The sequence below is a fragment of the Arachis hypogaea genome, chromosome 11 (assembly GCF_003086295.3).
Source record: "Arachis hypogaea cultivar Tifrunner chromosome 11, arahy.Tifrunner.gnm2.J5K5, whole genome shotgun sequence".
NCBI classification, from domain to species: domain Eukaryota; kingdom Viridiplantae; phylum Streptophyta; class Magnoliopsida; order Fabales; family Fabaceae; genus Arachis; species Arachis hypogaea.
The window spans coordinates 95,740,293-95,747,303 of NC_092046.1; the positions used below are offsets into that span (position 1 = coordinate 95,740,293).

At 42.2% G+C, this 7,011-nt stretch overlaps 1 non-coding gene across 1 annotated transcript; it reads right to left on the reverse strand.

Moving 5' to 3' along the window:
* Window positions 1-237: 237 nt before the first annotated feature.
* Window positions 238-345, reverse strand: LOC112725709 (small nucleolar RNA R71). Its single transcript, XR_003164798.1, has one exon. It is a non-coding gene; the product is annotated as a small nucleolar RNA R71 (small nucleolar RNA).
* Window positions 346-7,011: the final 6,666 nt, after the last annotated feature.

The following is a 7,011-nucleotide window of genomic DNA, read 5'->3' on the forward strand; positions in this document are numbered from 1 at the left end:
TTTCATGGCTTACCTGCTCAAGAACCCATCAAGCACCTGAGAGATTTCCAGGTAGCCTGTTCAACTGTCAGGTGTGATGGTACAGATGAAACTTCAATTCTGCTGAAAGCTTTCCCATTTTCTCTTGAGGGAAAAGCAAGAGAGTGGTACTACACTCAACCCCTAGCAAATGTATCCAACTGGGATACGCTTAGAAAAGAGTTTTTGGAGAAATTATTTCCATCTGAAGTTACTGATAAACTGAGGAAAGACATTTCTACTATTGTTCAAGATGACAACGAGACTCTCTTTGAATACTGGGAGCGCTTTAATAATCTTCTGGAAGCATGCCCCCACCACGTGATTGACAAGATAGTGTTACTCAGCTATATCACACAGGGTATGAGGCCCCAAGATAAGACCACATTGGAAAGTGCTAGCAATGGGTCTATGAAGAAGTATAAGACCACTGATGAGGCATGGCAATTGATCAGTGACTTAGCTGAATCTACTAGAAACCTCAGACAGAAGCAAGGCCGTTCAAAAGCCGTTGCAGAAGTATCCTCTAGCAGAGAGACTGCTGCTCTAACTTAGAGTATTTGTGAAATGACCAACTTGCTGAAGCAGATGCAATTGAATGAACAACAAGTTCAGCAAGCTCAACCTCCTTCACCATAGCAAAACCAACAGTTAGTCCCACAGGGAGTTTGCAGAATTTGTACTGATTATAGCCATTATACTGATGAATGCCCACAACTCCAACAGGAAGACAACATGGTGGCATCCACTTATAACTTCTATGACTGCCCCAACCAAGGGTACAATCAAGGTGGAAATAATAACCATGGATGGCAGGACAATTCTAACCATAATTGGAGGGACAACAATAGTAGAGGAGGCAGAGATAATCAAGGAAATCAGAGGTGGAATAATAATAACAACAGACAGCAGAACCAACCTTACAGAGCACCTCACCTGAGGCAGTCCCAAGGACCACAGAATACCCAACAACAAACCTCTCAATTTATTCACCCTTCTTCATCTCCTAATGAAGAGTTACTAAAATTTTTTGAGCGAAGTCAACAGACCATGGAAAATAACATTAATGCCAGTCTGAATGGTCTGACCGCCACTTTACAAGCTCTCGTTTCACAGATTGGATCAATGCAAAATTCCAGTAACCAACCTTCAAGCTCCACTGGAATCTCCTCTCAACCATTACCCAATCCAAAGGGAGGCATTAATGCCATCACCCTGAGGTCCGGAACCACACTGCAGGAGAGGAATCAGGAGGAGCCAAGCTGAAGAAGTAGTAGAAATAGAAGATGTCGAAGAGGAAGAGGACATACAGGACATAGCTGAAAAAGAAGAAGTTTAACCACAGGAGGAAGCACCAAGAGGCGTAGACACTACAGAAAACAACACTCCTATTCCATTTTCACAACTTGCAAGGAAGCCCAGGAAGCAGCTGGAACCCAATCTCAAAATGGTAGAAATATTCAAAAAGGTTGAGGTAACCGTTCCTCTTTTTGATGTTATTCAACAAGTACCTAAATATGCAAAGTTTCTAAAAGATTTATGTATACATAAAGATAAAATTAATGAATTAGAAACTATTCCTTTAGGTAGTTCCATATCTGCTTTATTGGGAGGATTACCTAAGAAGTGTAGTGACCCAGGTCCTTGTATAGTTAGTTGTACTATTGGTGGAGTAGTAATTTATGATTGCATGTGTGATTTAGGAGCATGTGTAGTATAATGCCTTTGTCTATATATGATATTTTGAGGCTCCCTCCCTTAAAAAGGTCGGCAGCTCGTTTTGTGTTAGCAGATAAAAGCATTATTACAGTGGCTGGAGTTGCTGAAGATGTTTTAGTAAACATTAAGGGGCTTACATTTCCCACTGATTTTTATATCTTGGAGATGCCCCATAATGACTCATATAAGCCATGATCAATCCTACTCGGAAGACCATTCCTGAAGACATCAAAATTCAAATTGGATGCTTTTTCAGGAACATACTCTTTTGAAATAGATTGCCGCATAGTAATTTTCAATCTGAATGGAGTCATAAATAACCCTCCAGAAGATCATTCTATCTTCTAGTGTGATGTCATAGATGAAACTGTAGCTGAAGTTCACAAGGGAGAGTCAGAAAAGAAGCACATTGGACAAGGTCCAAGTGTGGGGATCCTCTTAACTGACAATGAGGGCACTTCGCCATTTTCACAAGCTCCAGAAAATCCAGAGCCTACCCATGATTAAAATTTAGAGTTGAAACCCCTCCCTCCACATCTCAAATATGCTTATCTTGAAGATGAGCAGAAGTTTTCGGTCATCATTGCAAGGGAACTTACTTCTCAACAAGAAGAGCAGTTACTTGATGTACTGAGGAAGCACAAGAAGGCAATTGGGTGGAGTTTGGCAGACATAGTAGGCATCAACCCTCAAGTATGTGAACACAGAATATTTTTAGAAGAGGGAGCAAGACCTGTCCGTCAACCCCAAAGAAGATTGAATCCCACTATCTTGGAAGTTGTCAACAATGAAGTGACTAGAGTAGTGGAAGCAGGTATCATCTATCCCATTTCAGACAGCGAATGGTTTAGCCCAGTACAAGTGGTGCCCAAGAAGTCTGGAGTCACTACAGTGAAGAATGAGCATGGAGAGCTCATAGCAACTAGAGTTCAGAATGCTTGGAGAGTCTGCATTGATTACAAGTGTCTCAACTAAGCAACCCGTAAGGATCACTACCCACTTCCATTTATTGATCAAATGCTGGATCGCCTGTCAGGTAAATCACATTATTGCTTTTTAGATGGTTACACAGGTTATTTCCAGATTCATATAGCTCCTGAGGATCAGGTAAAGACCACTTTTACATGTCCTTTTGGGACCTATGCTTACAAACGAATGCCCTTCGGCTTGTGCAATGCACCAGCTACTTTTCAAAGGTGTATGATGAGTCTTTTCTCTGATCTTATTGAGGACTGTATGGAAGTTTTTATGGATGATTTTAGCATTTATGGTGATTCTTTTAGCCTTTGCTTAGATGGATTATCTAGAGTATTGGATAGATGTGTCAGTACAAACCTTGTATTAAATTTTGAAAAATGTCACTTTATGGTAAAACAAGGGATTGTATTAGGACATGTGGTATCTAATACTGGCATTTCTGTAGACCCAACAAAGGTGAATGTTATTTCTAGTTTACCATATCCCTCTTCTGTGAGGGAAGTCCGTTCGTTCCTTGGCCATGCAAGTTTTTATAGGAGATTTATTAAGGACTTTAGTTAGGTAGCACTTCTCTTATCCAGATTACTACAGAAGGATATTGAGTTCGAGTTCAGTGAAGATTACAAGCAAGCGTTTGATAAGCTGAAGACCGCACTGACTCAAGCCCCAATTGTGAGAGGACCAGACTGGAGCCAGCCGTTTGAAATTATGTGCGATGCTTCCAACCATGCAGTAGGAGCAGCGTTGGCTCAACGAGAAGGTAAGGACCCTTTTGTTATTGCTTATGCGTCTAAGACTTTAGACACTGCCCAGTCCAATTATACTACTACTGAGAAAGAGCTTCTTGCTATTGTCTTTGCTCTGGATAAATTCCGAGCTTATTTACTTGGTACTAGAGTAGTAGTGTATTCGGATCATGCAGCTTTAAAGTATCTATTAGCTAAAAAGGAGTCCAAACCAAGGCTTATACATTGGATACTGCTATTACAAGAATTTGATTTAGTAATAAAGGATAGGAGTGGTAACCAGAATTTAGTGGCAGACCACTTGAGTCGCCTTGAGCACATTAAGGATGATTCTACTCCTATAGATGATAATTTCCGATTTGATAACCTGCAAGCAGTATCTGAGGTATCTCCGTGGTATGCACCTGTAGCTAATTATCTAGTTAGCCGCACATTTCCTCCTAACTTTTCTAAGCATCAAAAAGACAAGCTGAAAAGCGAGTCTAAATATTATATATGGGATGACCCATATTTATGGAGATATGGTGCTGATCAGGTAATTAGACGGTGTGTGCCTCAATCAGAATTCCAGTCCATCTTAGAGGCCTATCACTCATCTGAGAGTAGAGGACATTTTGGCCCTCAAGGAACTGCTAGAAAAATCTTGGACTGTGGATTCTGGTGGCCTACTCTTTTTAGAGATGCTGCTGAGTTTTGTAAATCTTGTTTCCCGTGCCAAAAATTTGGTAATATATCCAGGAGGGATGAAATGCCTCAACAAATTATGCTTTTCTGTGAGATTTTTGATGTTTAGGGTATTGACTTCATGGGTCCATTTCCAAATTCAAATGGTTATTTTTATATATTGTTAGCTGTAGATTACATTTCAAAATGGGTGGAAGCAATTCCTACCCGTACTGATGATGCTAACACTGTTGTTTCCTTTGTGAGAAACCATATTATCTATCGCTTTGGATCCCCACGAGCAATCGTGAGCGATCAAGGCACCCATTTTTGTAACAGGAGACTAACAGGACTAATGAAGAAGCATGGGATAATTCATAAAGTTGCAACAGCATACCATCCTCAGACCAATGGGCAAGCCGAGGTGTCAAACAGAGAGATAAAGCGTATCTTGCAGAAGATAGTTAAACCTCATAGAAGAGACTGGAGCACCAGGCTACAAGATGCACTCTGGGCATACAGAACAGCATACAAAACACCCATTGGGATGAGTCCGTTCCGCTTAGTTTATGGAAAAGCTTGTCATCTCCCTGTTGTGGTAGAGCACAAAGCCTTTTGGGCAGTCAAGGAGTGCAACATGGGGATGGAGAACACCGGAGCTGAAAGGAAGATGCAACTGCAAGAACTGGAAAGCCTTCGCCTAGAAGGTTATGAGAACTCAAGACTATACAAGGAAAAGATGAAGGCTGCACATGATCAGCACATCAAGAGGAAAGAGTTCCAACCTGGGGATTTAGTCCTCCTTTACAAATCTCGTCTGAGGTTTATGCCAGGCAAGTTGAGATCCATATGGGAAGGTCCATACAGAGTAGAGAAGGCCGAACCGTATGGAGTTTATCACCTAAGCCATCCTTCACACTCTGAACTTATCAAAGTTAATGGACACCGTTTGAAGGTATACCATGGCGAGAAGATACAGAAAAATAAGGAGTTTGAGATCTTTCTCTTGGAAGACCCCCACATAGCAGAAGTTGAGCTAGTGGGGCGTCCAACTTACGGACGTTAAAGCAAAGTGCAAGGTGGGAGACAACCCACTATGGTATGATCGTTCTTTTCTTTATTTTTAGTTTTTCCTATTTAATAACTCTTCTCTTTATTAGTACTTTCGTGCATCAGCATTTGCATATATTAAAAAAAAAAGAGAGAGAGAGAGAAGGTGCCACGCGACGCGACCGCATCAGCGATGCGTCCGCGTGGAAAGGAGAGGAGAGAAAAACAAAAATGAACAGAGAGTCACGCTGGAGCGTGGCTGGAGGCGTGCCAATGGCACAATTCTATCCACACGGATGCATGCCCCACGCGTCCGCGTCACCTGGAAATAATGACCTCCCACGCGACCGCGTGCCCCACGCGGCCGCGTGCCCTGATTTTTGACGTAAAACGGGTGCACAGCTAAAAGTTGTGCTAGAGTGGTGCTGGACTGGCGCTGGACGCGCAATCCCCCTCATGCAACCGCGTGCCCCACGCGGCCGCGTCGTACCCCATAAACAGCCCACTCACGCGATCGCATGCCCCATGCGATCGCGACACCCCAAATTTTGCACATATATCAAGTCGAACAGAGAGTTGTGCTGGCGCGAAGCTGCACTCGCGCCAGAAGCCTAACATGGGTCATGCTACCGCGTGGCCGGCGCGATCGCGTCATCTTACTTGAAGCGCAATCACGCGAACGCGTGCCCCACGCGGCCGCGTCGCTTGCGCCGCACAGCTCAACCTGAATTGCCAAAATATCTTATCTTTTTCCTCTCTAATCCTAATCTTTCTTTTCCCTCCTTATTTCTTCCTTCTCTCTTTTTTTACATGGTGTTGGAATTTTATTTGAGTCATTATTCCTCATTATATGCTTGTGGATTGTTGCAAAGTTTTTGACAATTATATATTATTTTCTTTAAAGGGTTGCTTGCATGTTCACTTTAATACTTTATATACCTTTTTCACCATGCATGCTATGTATTTGTGAAAAAGCCCATATGGCATTATGCACTTCTCTGTGTTATTCTACTATTCAATGCTTGCTTTTCACAAATTCCCCTTACTATTATATTAATTGAATTTAATTGTCAATACAAACGTGATGGTTTGTTACAAAGTAATGCTTGGTCTATGCTACTCGTGCCCTTTGCCGGCATGCCAATAAACACCTTGCATTCACTTGTCATCATATGCACTAACTATTTTCCGTTAATGATCTTTCACATGTACTCATGAGCGTGTGTTACCATCATTTACCTTTTGATGTGCATTTATAACCATCCCTTTTTGTTCTCTTCATTGCTATATATCTCTTTGAATTTAATTTACTCTCTCTTCCCCTTTCAGGATGGCCACCAAGAAAGGAAAAGAGAAAGCTACTCCCAAACCTCCAGCAAGAAGAGGAACTAAAAGAGCACTAGTGGCAGAGCCTTCTTTAACTGCAGTCAAGCTCTCAACAAAAAGGGTTAAGAGGATTATCAAGATTGATGAAAAGGAGAAAGCCTTTCCAGCAAAGGACACTGCGCGATTTCCAAATCGCTACTGTGAGCAGATGTTCCCTATTCTAGCTGAAAGGAGTTACAACAACGAACACCTTCTTATCCTCCCGCCCAATATTGCTACTTTTGTTGAGCCGCAAATTGGACGAAGACAATGGGGTTTCCTACAGAAACAGCCAAGGCAGGTCAATCTCTCTTGGGTAGTCGAGTTCTACTCTAACTTCTACCTGCCTACTCTGCAATCTGTCTATGTACGTCAGAAGCAAGTCCCAATTACAGAAGAGGCCATTCAACAAGCTCTAAGTCTTCCCCCTATTCCAGAAGGAATGGATGCCTTTCAAGAAGCCGCTCAAGCA